This window comes from Macaca fascicularis, chromosome 7 (assembly GCF_037993035.2).
Source record: "Macaca fascicularis isolate 582-1 chromosome 7, T2T-MFA8v1.1".
In the NCBI taxonomy this organism is placed as follows: domain Eukaryota; kingdom Metazoa; phylum Chordata; class Mammalia; order Primates; family Cercopithecidae; genus Macaca; species Macaca fascicularis.
Window position 1 is genome coordinate 96,534,986 of NC_088381.1, and position 17,812 is coordinate 96,552,797.

General features: G+C 34.2%; 1 long non-coding RNA gene across 5 annotated transcripts in view; it reads right to left on the reverse strand.

The window, feature by feature from the left end:
* Positions 1–6,002: 6,002 nt before the first annotated feature.
* LOC102137789 (uncharacterized) overlaps positions 6,003–17,812 on the reverse strand; it is a 46,850-nt gene continuing 35,040 nt past the window's right edge. Inside the window, exons 6-9 of one of the 5 annotated variants that reach the window (XR_012416294.1) lie at positions 16,042–16,185; positions 15,838–15,914; positions 10,954–15,735; positions 6,003–7,007 (exon numbers count right to left, since the gene is read on the reverse strand). This is a non-coding gene — a long non-coding RNA (uncharacterized lncRNA). Of the gene's footprint in view, positions 7,008–10,953; positions 15,955–16,041; positions 16,186–17,812 lie in introns of all 5 variants that reach the window. The other 4 variants (XR_012416296.1, XR_012416295.1, XR_012416293.1 and 1 more) reach the window with 4 other exon arrangements.

Here is a 17,812-nt window from a genome sequence, read left to right on the forward strand (position 1 = left end):
AAAGCAAGTATTATTAGATCTAAAGAGAAAGATGACCCAAAACAATAATAGTTGGGGGCTTCACCATCCCACTCTCAGCATTGGACAGATCATCCAGACAGAAAATCAACAAAGAAACATCATATTTTTTTTCTTTTTTTTATTATTATACTTTAAGTTCTAGGGTACAAGTGCACAATGTGCAGGTTTCTTACGTATGTATACATGTGTCATGTTGGTGTGCTGTGCCCATTAACTCATCATTTACATTAGGTATATCTCCTAATGCTATCCCTCTCCACTGTCCCCTCCCCACAATAGGTCCCGGTGTGTGATGTTCCCCTTCCTGTGTCCAAGTGATCTCATTGCTCAATTCCCACCTATGAGTGAGAACATGTGGTGTTTGGTTTTCTGTTCTTGCGATAGTTTGCTGAGAATGATGGTTTCTAGCTGCATCCATGTCCCTACAAAGGACACAAAATCATCCTTTTTATGGCTGCATAGTATTCCATGGTGCATACATGCCACATTTTCTTAATCCAGTCTGTCACTGACGGACATTTGGGTTGATTCCAAGTCTTTGCTATTGTGAATAGTGCCACAATAAACATACGTGTGCATGTGTCTTTATAGCAGCATGACTTATAATCCTTTGGGTGTATACCCAGTAATGGGATGGCTGGGTCAAATGGTATTTCTAGTTCTAGATCCTTGAGGAATCGCCACACTGTTTTCCACAATCGTTGAACTAGTTTACAGTCCCACCAACAGTGTAAAAGTGTTCCTATTTCTCCACATCCTCTCCAGCACTTGTTGTTTCCTGATTTTTTAATGATTGCCATTCTAACTGGTGTGAGATGGTATCTCATTGTGGTTTTGATTTACATTTCTCTGATGGCGAGTGATGATGAGCATTTTTTCATGTGTCTGTTGGCTGTATGAATGTCTTCTTTTGAGAAGTGTCTGTTCATATCCTTTGCCCACTTTTTGATGGGGTTGTTTGCTTTTTTCTTGTAAATTTGTTTGAGTTCTTTGTAGGTTCTGGATATTAGCCCTTTGTCAGATGAGTAGATTGCAAAAATTTTCTCCCATTCTGTAGGTTGCCTGTTTACTCTGATGGTAGTTTCTTTTGCTGTGCAGAAGCTCTTTAGTTGAAACACCATATTTAAACTACATCAGAGAACAAATGGACCTAACAGACAATTACAGAACTCACCCAACAGCTATAGAATACACATTCTTTCATCGATGCCTGCAATATTCTCCAGGATAAACCATATGTTAAAACACAAAATAAACCTCAAAAAAATTTTAAAAATCAAAATCATATCAACTTTCTTATGTGAGCACAATGGAATAAAACTAAATGTCAATGATATGGTTTGAATTTGCGTCCCCACCCAAATCTCATGTCAAATTGTAATATCCCCAGTGTTGGAGAAGGGGCCTGGTGGGAGGTGACTGGATCATGGGGGTGGATTTCCACTTTGCTGTTCTTATGGTAGTGATATGAGTTCTCAGGAGATCTGGTTGTTTAAAAGCGTGTAGCACCTCCCCTTATCTCTCTCTCCTGCTCCAGCCATATGAAAACGTGCCTGCTTCACCATTGCCTTCTGCCATAACTGAAAGGTTCCTAAGGCCTTCCCAGCCATGCTACCTGTACAGACCATGGAATGGTGAACCAATTCAACTTCTTTTATTTATAAACTACCCAGTCGCAAGTATTTCTTTATAGCAGTGAGAATGGACTAATACAATCAATAACAAGAGGAACATTCAAAACTGTACAAATACATAGAAATTGAAGAACATTAATTTTTAAAATACCTTAACACAAATGAAAATAGAAACATTACATACTGAAAGCCCTCAGACATAGCAAAAGGAGTACTATGAGGCAAGTTTATAGCAATAAATGCCTTCATCAAAAAACTAGAAAGATTTCAAACAAAGAACCTAATGATGCACCTCAAGGAACTAAAAAAGCAAGAAGAGACCAAACCCAAAATTAGTGGAGGGAAAGAAATAATAAAGATCAGAGCCAATATATACACAATTGATACTAAAAAATACAAAAGATAAATAAAATATGGAAAATATATATCATGCAAACACTACCAAATGAAATGAGTTACTACATATTACCAGAAATGTAGACTTCTGAACAAATAATATTTTAGGGGATAAATAAAGACATTACATGATGATAAAGGGATTAATTCAACAAAAAATGACAAATTTAACAGTGTATGCACACAAAGCAGAACTTTGATACACATTTTTTTAACGAGGACTGTAAAACTGAAAGAATAGAAAACATCCACGAGAAAACATCAATACTCCTCTCTAAGTGATAGATAACATAAGCAGACAGAAAATTAACTAGGATATAGAAGACTGGAACTCTACTAAGTGCACATGGAAATCTACTAAGGTAGAATATATTGTGGACTATAAAACAAGTCTCAACAAATTTAACAGAATTGAAAACATACAAAATATGTTCTAAATTCACAAAAATCAAGATGAAGATAAATAACAAAAGTGTACCATTAAATATCCACCAATATTTGAAAATTAAATAGCATTTTTAAATAATCCATAAAAACACAAGAAAAAGAAAATATTTTAAATACATGGAAATGAAAATACAACATATCAACATTTGTGTGATGAAGTTAAGAGAATGTTTAGGGAAAGTTTTTAGAGTGTTAAATGATTTTATAAGAAAATAAGAATTTCAAATATATAATCAAAGTGTCTCCTTATAAAAACAATAAAATAAGAATAAATTTAATTCAACATAGGCAGAAGGGAATACTATCAACATGATCAGAAATCAGTTAAGTAGAATATATAAAACAATGTGGAAAAATGAACCAAAAAAAGATCTTTGAATAAGTTTATACAATTGATAAAGACGTAACCACTCTTAAGAGGGAGAAGAAAATAGAGAGAGAGCGAGAGGACAAATTACTAACAGCAGCAATGAAAGAGGAGACATAAATACAGGTAAGTTTGACAATGTAAAAATGGAATCCTTGAAAGATACAAACTAAACAAAAGACCATATGCAACATGATTCCATTATATGAAATTCTGGGAAAGAAAAGTATAGGGACAAAATTATAGAAGTTGTCAGGGCTTGACACTTTGGGAAAATGATTAACAACAAGGTTAATCACTTTGAACTGATGAAAATATTCTATATCTAGACTTTGGTTGTGTTTTATATGAGAGTATAGATAAAATTACAGGACATCTGAAAATGGTGACTTAAATAAAAAATCCAAAGAAAATGCATTGTGATGTCTAGATGTGACACTTGGAACAGTGGAAACCATACTTAGAACAGTGGAAACCATCCTGCCATCCTAACAGAAACACATCTGAGAAATGTAGTTACATCCAAAGACGAGAGAACTAAATGGGAGGAAGAGTCTGGGTCCTTGATGATATTTTAGATGCAATTTATTAGCCAACCCTGGAGCTGGCTGGAGCTACTCTTTCCAAGGACTCCTTAATATATGCCATAATAGGCCAGGTGCGGTGGCTCACACGTGTAATCCCAGCACTTTGGGAGACTGAGGCGGGAGGATCAACTGAGGTCGGGAGTTCGAGATCAGTCTGACCAACATGGAGAAACCCCATCTCTACTAAAAATACAAAATTTAGCCGGGTGTGGTGGTGCATGCTGTAATCCCAGCTACACTGGAGGCTTAAGCAGGAGAATTTCTTGAACCCGGGAGGCAGAGGTTGCAGTGAACCAAGGTCGTGCCATTGCACTGCAGCCTGGGCAACAAGAGCAAAACTCCATCTCAAAAAAAAAGAAAAAATATATATGCCATAATAAATTTCCCTAATTCAAAAATATGTATCTAATCAAACTTAGAAAGCATATATTAAAATATTGTTTTTACAGGAATGATTTTACCATCATAATTTGAATGAAGAACAAGTACAATTTACACGTAGCCAAGAATAACATAAGTAAAAACTATTGTGTGGTGACCATGTGTTTCTGCTTTTTCTGTCAATACTCATTTTAATTTCTAAGAAGATAAATTTCAAATAACCAAAGATTATTTATTGATTGCTTCGGCTTAGAATTAATCCACCTTAAAATTAACTATGAATTTTGGAATTACATTTTAAGTTGAAATAACAGCACAATAAAGCCATGTGAATGTTATTAATTTATTAGATAAAAATAATACTCTAAGATTTTACTCTGGTGATGCAATTGAAGTGATATTGTAAGTTAATGTAATTGGCAGCATTGCCCAAAGTTTAAAAGGACTATTTATTTAAACAAAGACAGTGTCTGACATTTATTTCAGATGAAAACACGTATTTATATTATTTTTCCTTTCTTTACATGTAAATAGCCTTAAATGTTCTTAAATGGAATTACATATATACATATAAATAAATATATATCTGTATGATATTATATTTGTATGTATATATTTATATATATGTTTGTAGGATATTTGTTAAAAGGCATTGGCTCACATGGTTAAGGGGGCTGAGAATTCTCATGATTCCACCATCTGAAAGCTGGAGACCCAGGAAAGAGGAAAGTTAGTGTTACAGTTCTGGGAACCAGAGGGCTCATGATGTTGGTTCCAGTGTAGGGCAGGAAAAGACTGATATTTCAGCTGAAGCAGTCAGGTAGAGATACAAATTTCCCCTTGCCTTTGCCTATTGTTCTAGTCAGGCTATCAACAGATTGAATGCACATGCATGTGGGGATTGGATATGTGTGTGTGTGTTTGTGTGTGTGTGTGTGTATCTGTATGGGACATAGGTATAGATATAGATATATCCTATTGGTTCTACTTCCCTAGGGAACCCCAGCTAACACAAATGCTAACTAATAAATATTGAAGAAATGAAAGAACTAGAAAATCAGAAATAAATAGCCAACATAGCATTATTAACTCAGCCCAGAAACATCTTTATCAGTTAGTCTACAAAAATAGCTATCAAGTTCTTTTTCCCTGTACACAATGCTATTTCTCACATCAAGATGTGAACTAAATGTAAGTTGCTTTACAGATAGAATACACTGGAAGTAATGTTCTGGTACAAGAAGTAATGCTCTGGTATAAGAAGCCTTGCAGTTTCCACCTCGATTTCTTGGAATGGACACTCGGAACTCCCTTTCTCTCTCTTGCTCTTCCTTTCTCTCTTCTTTATTCCTCTGTCTCAGAATTTAGTCACATGATATAAGGAGCTTAAGTTACGTGGAGAGGCTATGGTTGAAGACCTCTGGCAGCCCCAGGTGAGCTCAACTTTAGATCTGTATATGTCAGTGAGCACCTTGTACATCCAGCCAAGACAAGTCTTCTGATTAATCCAGGCCAACTTTCATCTGACTTCAGTATTAAGAGAGGCCAAAAAGGAATGATTTAACTCAGCCCACTCAACCCAACAGACCTGTACAATAAGAATAACACAGCACCATTCTAATATATCAAAAATGCATAACCTGCATCCAATTATATTGAAAAATCAGATAAACCTAAATTTAGAGACATTCTATTAAATAATTGGCATAAAATTTTCAAAATGTAGAAGTTATGAAAGTCTAGGGAAGACTGAGAGACTGTTTGAGTTTGAAGAAGATTTAAAAATTACATATGATATCAGCAATGAACAAATGGAATTGTAAATTAGAATTGTAAATTAGAATTGCAATATCATTTATATTAGCACCAAAAAGTGAAATTCTTTAGTAAATCCAACACAGCTTGTACAATATCTATATAAAGGGAAACTATAAATCTCTGATGAAAGAAATCAAAAGACAACTAAATAAATGGAGAGATGTTCCATGTTTATGAATAGAAGCATCAATATTGTCAAGATTCCATTTCTCAAAATTATCTGTACATTAAATGCAATCTTAATTGAAATACCAGAAAGGTATTTTGTGAATATCAACAAACTGATTCTAAGGTTTATATGGAGAAATAAAGGCTCCAGAAGAGCCAACACAATACAAAAAAAAAAAAAAAAAAAAAAAGGAACAAAACTGGAGGATTAACACTACCTAACTTCCAGACTTACTATATAGTTATTGTGATCCAGACAGTATGGTATTGGAAAAAAAGAGGCAAACAGACCAAGACAATAGAATAGAAAGCCCAGAAACAGGCCCATATAAATACAGTCAACTGATCTTTGACAAAGAGGCAAAGGTAACACAATGAAAAAAAGATAGGTTTAAAACAAATGGTATGGGCACAAACTGGACATTCACATGTCAAAAACAAATAAATCTAAACACAGACATTATACTCTTTACAAAAATTAACTCCAAATGGATCACAGACCTAAGTTGTAAAATGTAAAACTATAAAACCCTAGAAGAAAACATAGAAGAAAATCCAGATGACTTTGGGTGTGGTGATAACTTTTTAGATACAAAAGCAAGAGTGTGATTTTTATGAAGGAAATAATAAATAAACTGCACCTCATTAAAATTAAAAGAATCTGTTGTGAAGAAGACAATGTCAGCAGAGTGAGAAGACAAGCCACAGACTGGGAGAAAATGTTTGCAAAAGACTTATTTGGTAAAGGGCGGTTACCCAAAGCTCAATAGTAAGAAAACAAAAAACCTAATTTTAAAAAATGGGCAAAAGACCTGAACAGACACCTCACCAAAGAAGATATAGGTGGAAAATAATCATATGAAATGATACATTATTAGGGAATTGCAAATTAAAACACCAGTGAGATACCACTACACATCTATTAGAATGGTGAAAATCCAAAATACCAACAACACAAATGTTGGTGAGAACAAAGAGCACGAGGAATTCTCATTTGTTGCTGGTGAGAATGTAAAATCATACAGCCACTTTGGAAGACAGCTTGGCAGTTTCTCACAAAATTAAACATACTCTTACCATATGATTCAGCAATTGCACTCCTTTGTGTCTATCCAAATGAGTTGGAAATGCATGTATACACAAAATCTTGAGCACAGATCACAGCCGCTTCATTCATAATTGACAAAACTAGGAGGCAATCAAGATGTCCTTTAGTGGATGAATCAATATATAAACTATAGTGCATGCAGACAATGGAATATTATTCAACACTAAAAAGAAATGAGCTATCAAACCATGAAAAGACATGGAGGATACTTAAATACATATTACTAAGGGGAAAAAAGCCATTCTGAAATGGCTACATACTATATAATTCAAACTAAGTAACATTCTGGACAAGCCAAAACTGTGGAGACAGGAAAAAGATCAGTGGGTGCCAGGGATTAGGTGGGAGGGAAGGAGGAATAGGTGGAGAACAGATTTTTGTGGGCAGTGAAGCTATTCTGTATGATATTACACATTTGTCAAATATCATAGATTTCACAGCACCAAGAGTGAACTTTAAGGTGGACTATGGACTTTGAGTGATAATGATGTATCAATGCAGGTATTGATTGTAACAAACGCATCACTGTGTTGCAGGATCTCAACAGTTGTAGCACAGATTATTGGGGGAGGACGAAGGTACTTGAGAATTCTGTACATTGTGTTCAATTTTGCTGTGAGGCTAAAACTACCCTAAAAACTATTTAATTTTTTAAAGTGATAGTTAAATAAAATATAGGATCTGTCATCGAACTTTTTGTTACTGACATTGGCAAAAAAATTAATTGGAACTACAAATTAGATGATAGCAATGTTTCAATGTTTTTTTTTTAATTTTCATTACTGTATTGGTAGGAGAATGTCTTTGTAAGGGTTACAGAATGAAGTATTTGGGAATGATGGGGCATAGCATTGATCATTCACTTTAAGTGGTTTAAATTAAACGTCATTTATACTGGTCTTGCAACTTTTCTATACACTCAGACTTATTTCAGAATAAAACTTACTTTTAGCATTTTAAAAAGTAGAAAATGAAATATTCCTTAAGGCAACACTCTAGCCTAGTCTAATATTGTATGGACATCAGATAAAATATAAGAAGGAGGCAACGCAGCGAGAAATTTTGCAAAAATTTTAAAACATTAGCCAGGCAGAGCGCACACTACTTACAGTCCCAGCTACTTGGGAGGCTGAGGATCATTTGAGCCAGGGAGGTTAAAGCTGCAGTGAGATATGATCATGCAAGTGCACTCCAGCTTGGGCAACGGAGTGAGATCCTGAAAAAAAGAAAGAAAATAAAAGAAAGGAAAGGAAAAGAAAAGAGAAAAAGAGAAGGAAGGAAGGAAGGAAGGAAGGAAGGAAGGAAGGAAGGAAGGAAGGAAGGAAGGAAGGAAGGAAGGAAGGAAGGAAGGAAGGGGAGAGAGAGAGAGAAAGAAAGAAAAAGAAAGAAAGAAAGAGAGAGAGAAAGAAAGAAAGAAAGACAAAGAAAGAAAGAAAGAAAGAAAGAAAGAAAGAAAGAAAGAAAGAAAGAAAGAAAGAGAGAGAGAGAGAGAGAAAGAAAAGAAAGACAAAGAAAGAAAGAAAGAAAGAAAGAGAGAGAGAGAGAAAGAAAGAAAGAAAGAAAGAAAGAAAGAAAGAAAGAAAGAAAGAAAGAAAGAAAGAAAGAAAGAAAGAAAGAAAGAAAGAAAGAAAGAAAGAAAAAGAAAGAAAGAAAGAGGGTTGGGGGTAGGTCATATAACCTGATAAATTGTCTCTGACAAAAAAGGTTATTTTTTCTTTAAATAATTCAAATAAAAATATTGTTAATGATGTAGTGTTTAGGCTAATATGCTGCATTCTTGTTGTTTCTTTTGTTCTTATGGTTAATAATTTGACCATACATTACATATATTCTTTTGTACATATCAGATATTAAATTGAAAAAAATCTGGGATATGTACCCCTAAAGTATGCACTGCATTATATAAACATAAGAATAAAGAATCTCAGACAAGGGAATTGGCAGCATCCTCCAGTAAAACACAACTAATGGTTTTAACTTTTAAAACCAATTCAAGTTTCCCTAGTGTTTTGTTCAAGTTGTTCAGTTTAGATCTCATGAAGTTACAGTTTCTTCAAAAAGGGAAAACAAAGATATTAGCTGAAGAGTTTCCACTTTAAAAGAAAAATAACTGGCCGGGCACGGTGGCTCACGCGTTGTAATCCCAGCACTTTGGGAGGCCGAGGCGGGTGGATCACGAAGTCAGGAGATCGAGACCATCCTGACTAACACGGTGAAACCCGTCTCTACTAAAAATACAAAAAATTAGCCGGGCGAGGTGGAGGGCGCCTGTGGTCCCAGCTACTCGGGAGGCTGAGGCAGGAGAATGGCGTGAACCCAGGAGGTGGAGCTTGCAGTGAGCCGAGTTCGCACCACTGCACTCCAGCCTGGGCGACTGAGCGAGACTCCGTCTCCAAAAAAAAAAAAAAGAAAAGAAAAAGAAAAGAAAAAGAAAAAGAACTAATTACCAGTAGCATCTGAAAGATGAACAAAAAATACTCGGAAGTAAGTGGTATCAGTGTTTAATAGCCAATATGAAATTTAAGTACGTGCACAATGTAGAAGCAAAAGAAGAAATTTGATATTTCCCACAAAAGCAAGAAGGATTTAATCAACTAAAATACGGCTTTTTTTTTAATTGCCACATTTGTTTTATCACTACTACTGATTTAAATCATTGGAATGTGAAAATAATAAGAACAAGTCATTGTGTTAACTGTTGTGTCTTCAATGCCTAGAAGAGTGCCTGAGCAAATATTCAAAAACAGATTTGATTGACAAATAAATGCATCACATTTATTATCTGAGGATTAGGCACCATAATCTTTTTACTACTTAGGGTACCTAGATAATCGCAATCCAGGCCTGGCCACCAAAATACACTGTACTCCATTTCAAGCCTCAATTTAAAAAAAAAAATCTGAAATGGTCCTCTTTTTATTTATTTAAAAAATTAACAGTTATGTAGGTGAAAAATAATTCCACTTTTAATGGTCCTTATTCAATAGTATTTCCATCTTTGTTCTTTTACAAGTTAAGCATTAGGCCTTACAGAGACATGAACCAGAAAGATGTGAAGTTGATAAAATGTGAAGTTGATATGTTCATTCCTGCCATGGATCAAGCATAGTATGATCATCTTTAAAGAAAAGAAATTTAAGTTACAAGGTGCTGAGGCAGTAAGGAATTGTGGGAAGAAGGGAGAAGGACAAAGAGGCAGGAGATTTTTAATCATAGGCTTTAATTTAAATCAGAAATTTCTGCTGAGAATTCCTTTGATAATTGCTTTTAATTTCTCTATCATTTGTCTTTTATGTTTTTAGCTATGTTCATTATGGGTAAGATTTTAAATTTAAAATAATTGTGCATACTGAATTCTCTATTGTTTCAATTTTCATTTCATTACATTCCTTTAATATTATAATGAACAATGTATTCTGATGCATCCAGTTATTAAGGAACACTTGACTAGTCAAATACAACTTTAGAAACCTTAGGTTCTATTATTTTGGTGTTCTATTTTAATGCATTCTTATAGCTTTTTATTGTTTTTATTATACCAGTTTTCAGATCTAATTAATTCTGCCAGCACAATAGCTTGTTAAAATGCTTTGAGACAGTAAACAGTAGAAATGTATGCTGTATATATATATACACAAATTGTTTGATTATTTTAAGTGAAGTGATTGGATGTTAATTGCTTGCAATGGGTAAATTCATTCAAAACAGTTAAGTCTTCTGTGTGTATTAAAAAACTACAAAATCAAAATAACAATATTGGAAGCTCCATATGATGCTACTCCCTTCCTAAAAATATTTAACAACAAGCAATGTATTTTATATTGTACTCAGAAGGATTGTAATCCAATTTCTAGTTTAAAAAAAAAAAATCAGGCCTGGTGGTGTCTCACATCTGTAATCCCAGTGCTTTTGGAGGTCAAGATGGAAAAATTGCTTGAGGCCAGGAGTTCAAGACTAGCCTGGGCAACGTAGTGAGACCCCATCTCTACAATTTTTTTAAAAATAGCAATGCATAGTGGCATGCACCTGTCGTCCCAGCTACTTGGGAGGTTAAGTGGGAGGATTTGTTGAGCCCAGAAGTTTGAGACTTCAGTGAGTTACGATCGTACCACTGTACTCCAGACTGGGCAACAGAGCAAGACTTCATCTAAAAGAAAATCAAAAAACAACAGAAAATCATGGTTTATTTCTAGATAATTTATTGATATTGGTTATCTACTGCATTAGGATATGAGTTCAGTCTAAATTTAAAATGGCTTATACAAGATAGACATAATTATGTAGGCTGATACAGTAGGTCTTCTGTTTAAAAATTACCAGGTATCTAGGCTCCTTATTGTTGTTTCTTTCTACCAACCCTAAAGTGTCACACCTTTCCTTTGAAAGCATTAGCTGGAAGTTGTACACATTACTTTCATTTATACTCCCATGAACAGACCTTGATCATATGGCTACACCTAGTTCTAAGGGAGGCTGCCAAGTAGTCTATATGCGGAACAGCCATGGCCCAAATAAAGATTGTGAGAATAAGGAGCAATCTCTGCCATAAGAAATGAATGCAATAAAAGCTCACAAATGTATACAATTAAATTCCATTTAAAAGTCCATTTCATATCTACATAATTAAGAATTTAGAGCCTCTATGTTAAAGGGTCATAACTGAATTCCAAAAGGGAAGTAATAGAGAACATTTGAAATTTTTTCAATATGACTTTGAATATTTTACAAAGTAATACAAGTTCAGTGGAGCCAAACTTTACTGGAACATGCTACACACAAAATTTATCATTGAAAAACAGAGGTTTCATTTACTTACACTCTTTCCTGTGTTGGGCATTGATGATCACCCAGTATTCTTTCTTCCTTTTTGCTCTTCCTTTTCCTAAATAACTCCAAATTAATTCACCTATGCACATGAGAAGCCCTCCCCCCCCCCCCACACACACACACACTGGGCAAACACAAAGCCATCTCACATATCAAAGAAACCAGCCTTTTATAAACTGTTGTTGTAGGCAGCAGAGTAGAGAGACTGAAAGAACTGGAATACTCGATGACAAGGTTAAGCTGCTGAATCAGCTCACCTTGATGCCATCTCTGGAAGATAATAAATTTTCAATCACTTGCTTCACAAACATGCTAACTGATATGTACTTTTCTAGATAACTTTTTTCATTACTTTCAGGAATACTGAGCAATATGACTTCTAGAGTTCAGATAAGCTAGATTTACAACTCTGAAATGCAAAATTTTCAAAAAAAAAAATCAAAATTTCATGAAACAATCCCATATACATTTTGAATGAGTTTGGATGAGACTAACATGATACAAGTTAAGTTTAAGATTAAACAAATCAAAATATTTTAATTTTTAAAATATTGGTTTCATTAAGAATTCACTAAAACCCATGTAATTCCTCATCTAATAATGTAACAGTGTGACTCTCTGAAGTTCAATTGAGTACAAAATCAATGGCAGATGCTTGCTTTTTCAGCCCTAGGGAACTGTTTTCCTGCTAATGTGTGTCTACTAACATATTTTTAAGACTTTTTTTTCTTTTTGCAGCAGCAGCAGCAGCAGCAGCAGTAGCAGCAGGCTTATCTTTTCCATAAGAAGAATCCCGGAAGCTTATCTATCTTCACCAGGGCAGAAGTACTGCATTTTTCAAATGGAACTTCAAATGTTCTCACTTTGCAACAGAAATTGTTCTTAAAAGGTCTTGGAATAGATAGATTATATTGTAAACAAGCAGTTATTTCCCTCAATTAAAGAAGAAACTATTGTACACTATTTGACTGATTTTTTCCTCAACTTTCTTCCTTTCATTTCATTATTATTCTTGATTTGATTATAATTTATTATATTTTATATCTCAAGACATAAAAATTGTCAGTGTTAAGTTTTTAAAAGCAGTAAAAGGGAAAGATGTTTAAAACCTCTGAATAAAAAAATGAAGTAATATTAATGTGATTCAATGTCAATTGCTTGAATAAAACAGATGATTCAATCATTTCTAAACGAAATATATTTTGAGTTAAAATAATTCAAATAGAAAAAAAGAAGGCCTCCTACAGGAATGTATAGAGACATGTATTGGCTACTTATAATTTCATGGAGTACATACAGAGTATTTCTCAACTCACGGCAATTCATCAGAAATGGGTTCCCTACATATTAAATACTAAATGCAAAAAAAGCATTGATACATTCTATTTAATAAAACCAAGGCTAGCAAATCATACAAATGATTGAAACAAACAAAAAGTTGATATTACAGCTTTTCATTTCACAAAGCATAAAGAAATAGAAATTGCAGATGATAAATGACAAAATTATGCATCTTGTTTGAACATATGGAAAGGTTAACTTTTTCTTTATTAAACTTGTAAATAAATAAAGACTATTAATACATTCCAAATAAATTAGTAGTGTTTTCCAAAATCATCACAATAAGATACCAATAATAAGCAGTTGGTTAAAAGCATAAAACCAGAATGCCAGGGTTTAAGCCTTGGCTCTACCATGTATTAACTGTGCGCCTTTAGTCAAATTAATGAACTTTTCTAGACCTCAGTTTCCTCACCTACAAGATCGAATGATGATAATAAGAGTAGATAGTTCATGGGGCTGTTATGAGGATTAAAGAATACATATAGGTAAGTATGTAGAACACTGTATGTGCTCAAAAAATTATTAGTAACTTCATATGCATAAAAATTTTTTAATTCACTCTCTCTGTATAACAATGGTCAATTAAAAGCATACTTCCATGTTTTTGTTTCAACTTTTAACAGTCATACCAATATATAATGATAAACAATTCTTTTAAAATGACTGTTAAAAATAAAATTTAAAACTTCAGTCTGTTCTTACCTGTGTAAATGTTTATTTCTCCAGCTCTACGTTTTTAAAATAATGACTACACTAGTGATATTCATGAAGTGTAAATGCAGTTCAACTAGGTGAAAATCTTTTTTAATACATTCATTACATTTAATATATGTGAACCACTTACTTTGCACTTCATAAAAAACTAATGTTTACTATTTTCAACCAGTATATGGGTCAGATTGTTTTTAGACAACTATTTCTCTTTGACTTAAATAAACAGAGAATTCATTTGCATTTGTGATTTAATTACATTTATTCTGCTCCCAAAATTATAAGTATTAAGTTGCTACAGTATGTCCACACGAGATATTTTACAACCCATTTGGAACTCAAATATTTTTTCATAATCAACAAACATTTACTGCATGCCAGTCAGATTTAGGACATCTCTTGGGCTCCAATCAAATTATACAAAGAACTTAGAACTGAAAGAACCTCAGGACATGCTGGACAACTCTCTTCTTGCATAGGTGAAGAAACTGATGTACACAAAATGACTTACATGCAGAGAAGAAGAGCCAAGATTACTGAATTTAGTCAGGGAGGTAATTCATATTTCAGGCAAATGCTTGATGTTTTCAGGGTCCCTGTCTTTAAGTTATGGCCAAGTTACTAGAAAACTGGCTTCTCTGTAGAACAGTTAATAGATTTGATTTTAAAGGCATTGCTATGGCCTTTTATAAAGTTGTATTGAAACCTGCAGAAGGTCATGTCTTCAATTCCACTAAAGATACAGCACTATTAATAGACAAAAAAAGAAAATTGGTGATATCCATAGCCCTATCTAAAGTTTGTGATTGAATTATTATGTTATCCTGATTAAAAAAAAATTGCTCTCCTTTGGTCAATCTGCCCCAGCTATTATCTGAGAACATCTAATCAAAAAGTGCTGGGCGACATGTTCTAACAAGAAAAGATGCAGTTGTGAGTTATTAGCTGTTGGTTGACCCTTTATTTACAATAAGGAAAAAAAAAAACAAACTGCAATAAGATATTCTTTACAATAAGATAACCTTGAATTCAGGCATATTTCTTGGGACACTGGCAATTTTAAACTTTTAATCAATAAGGATATTTGTATAATCTATCTTCATTTTACCTTATGCTCAATGACAATTAGGGAACAATCTTTTCATAAGAGCGAAGACTTACCATTCTACCTAATGAAATAACTGTGTGAATGTCAAACCCTAGAATTCTATAGGAAACTTTACTTTTTTTTTGTATTCCTTTTTTAACTAAAATTTCTGATTAATTGCCTTAATCTCCAATTCTCTTTATTGATATAAATTCAACCACAGAGTAAGCCGGAATTTAGGAGCACTTAAAATGAAGAGAATTTCCATGCCTCCCTGACTCCAATTTGACAAAATGGGTTTCTTTCTTTTGCTATTTCTTAAGATCTATTTATATCAATCCAATTATTAAAAATAGCATGGACACTTAAATACAAATTTGGCAAAATATTTATATTCAAATAATCTTAATATGAACACAATAATTTGTTGCTCTCTCTTCTTTTGCCACACTAGAAAGACAGTATACCATTCCCATATCTTACAGAACATTTTAAATATTAAGCTCTCTGGTGCAAAAAAAGAGGTAAACAATATCATTGGTGGTAACAATTCAGATTCTAGTTTTAATGAGTATCAATGTCAAATGTGAAAAAAATAATAGAAGGAAAGTGGAGTTTAAGACAGGATGTGGAGTTCATTCCTCTGAACATGAAATAAGAGGAGTCTAAGGAGGACCCAGAGCAGTAGGAAACTTGCTGCTTATTCCTGACAGAATTCCTGAAGGAAAGACCCTGAAATTGAAGAGAAGAATGTCTGTGTGGTCCAACTAAGAAGGTTAGACTAAAGGCCGAAATCAGCCAAACTGAGTTTATTGCTGGGTTGACCATTGTTCTTTGGCCTAAGAATAACACAGAAGCAGCATTAAGCCGATAGACCTGAAGAAGCCATTCTCGGTGGTATTTAGTATTGATAGACGATTAATGGCTTGAAATTCTCCTACCTCTAAACCATGGCACAATCCTCATTGAGGCTTGGGAAGAAGTTTTGTTTCATCATTTACTGGGTGTTCAGGCTGTGCTGCAGGACAGAATATTGTTAAAAGGCAGGTAAATGCCACCTAGGGGGGAAAAAAATGTATGATTCAAGGTCACTGAGAAAAGACAACACACACACACCAGGCTCAAGAAGTGCAGCATCTACTCACAGTAAGAGAGGAAAGAGTGCACTAAATCCATCCCCTTGTAATGCATCTGTCTCTCACAGCTAGTGGACTATGCCACAGCAGTGTGGCTTTATATACTCCACTTGGTGCTGCAGTGGAGGGAACTCGACCTCTCCTCTATGGTATCTGAAAAAAAATTGTGGAGAGAGGACATGCCTGAGGACTATTGAAACACCCACTTAAGCAGAACAAAGAACTACACATTGAGTCTGAAACAGCAAAACATATTCCCACATAAGGCCATAAGCCCCGTACTTCCTGTGTGGGCCCCCTTACCTACTGGTAAGGAAGGGTTCCACGCCCACTCTTATGTGGCCCAGTGGGAGTGAAAAGACTACACACAGGAGAATGTCTTTCCCAATGTGCTTCAAAAAGCATAGCTGTATTATGACATCATCAATTTAGCTCTTCTGAATAAATTTGATGTCTCCTGCTGAAGTTGAAACCTAAACACACATTTGGAGATAGCTGAAGCCAATAACGAAATAGTTTCCCTCTCTAGTGTTTTTATTCTGGTATTTGATTTTGCTCCTTCTTCTTTACAATCAGCTTCCCCGATTAAAATTTAAAATCCATTCTATTTTCCTAAATATCTTTAACCAGTGTCTGTTCAAAGTGCATGACTAACATTTATTTAAATGTGATGACCATCTACTTCTATTTTACTTCTTTCACAAATTTCTTGACATCTTCACTGCTTTTACTTCCATTACTTTTACAGTCACTTTTACTTCTCGCTACTTCTCCTTGACATTCTGAAATCTGCTTCAGTTGATGTCGATGGAAACTAATATGTCAAAAAAGATGTATTTGTACAAAAAGGCCACTGATTATATACACCCACATATCCTAAGAATGTTTTGCTTCTTATCAATGACTCTTTATAACTGTCTCTTTTCCTCATTCTTCCTTCATCATCCTGTTTCTGCTAACCTGTTGATTTTCAAAATGTGTGTGGACACACACAGCTATACACCTACACACACAAACACACACAGCTGTGTACCCACACATACACAAACACACACATTGAACCAGTTTGCCCATTTTGACTTAGTGATTTACTGTGACTATTTTTATAGAAAAAAATATTCAAGATCAACTGTGAATCATAAGTCTCTAAACTTATAACATAGGTTCACAAGCTCACATAATTTTATAGCCAGTCTATGCTAATTGCTTGATAGACTGAATTCAGAAAATAAATGGTTTAAATGCTGGTAATTTAAAAATAGTTTTTGCTACTTTATTCCAGGCTATAATGATTATTTGGAGGGCCTACCTATGCTGGTGGCAGTTACTAGTTATCAATAATTAAGCCCCTTTGGGCTATAAGGGATTAACCACCTCTTAACTTCCTCTTAATCATTTATCTTGAACTCTCTTGCTCTACCTCTCCTTTGAGAAAAAAAAAAGTTCTCTTTCTATCACAGAGCAATATTAATCACACAGGAATAGAAAATCTTCTCATTAAAGCTCTGAAGCTCATTAGAGAAGTTTAAGTTATTCTAACAGTTCTGTGATATTGTTGTATCCATGTAACGAAGAGCGCTGACTTCCTTGCCAGTCAATTGTCTTGTAGGAGCTGACCTAAAAACTGAAGTACATGTCCTATGCTGTGTGGAAGATAGAGTTTTAGCTGATTTTATTAAAGCAAATAATTAAAAATGTATCTGCCAAAATACTATTCTTCTCTTAGTGCCATTACATTAGCACATGCTTGTAAGCATGTTACAGATATGCTTTATTTTAA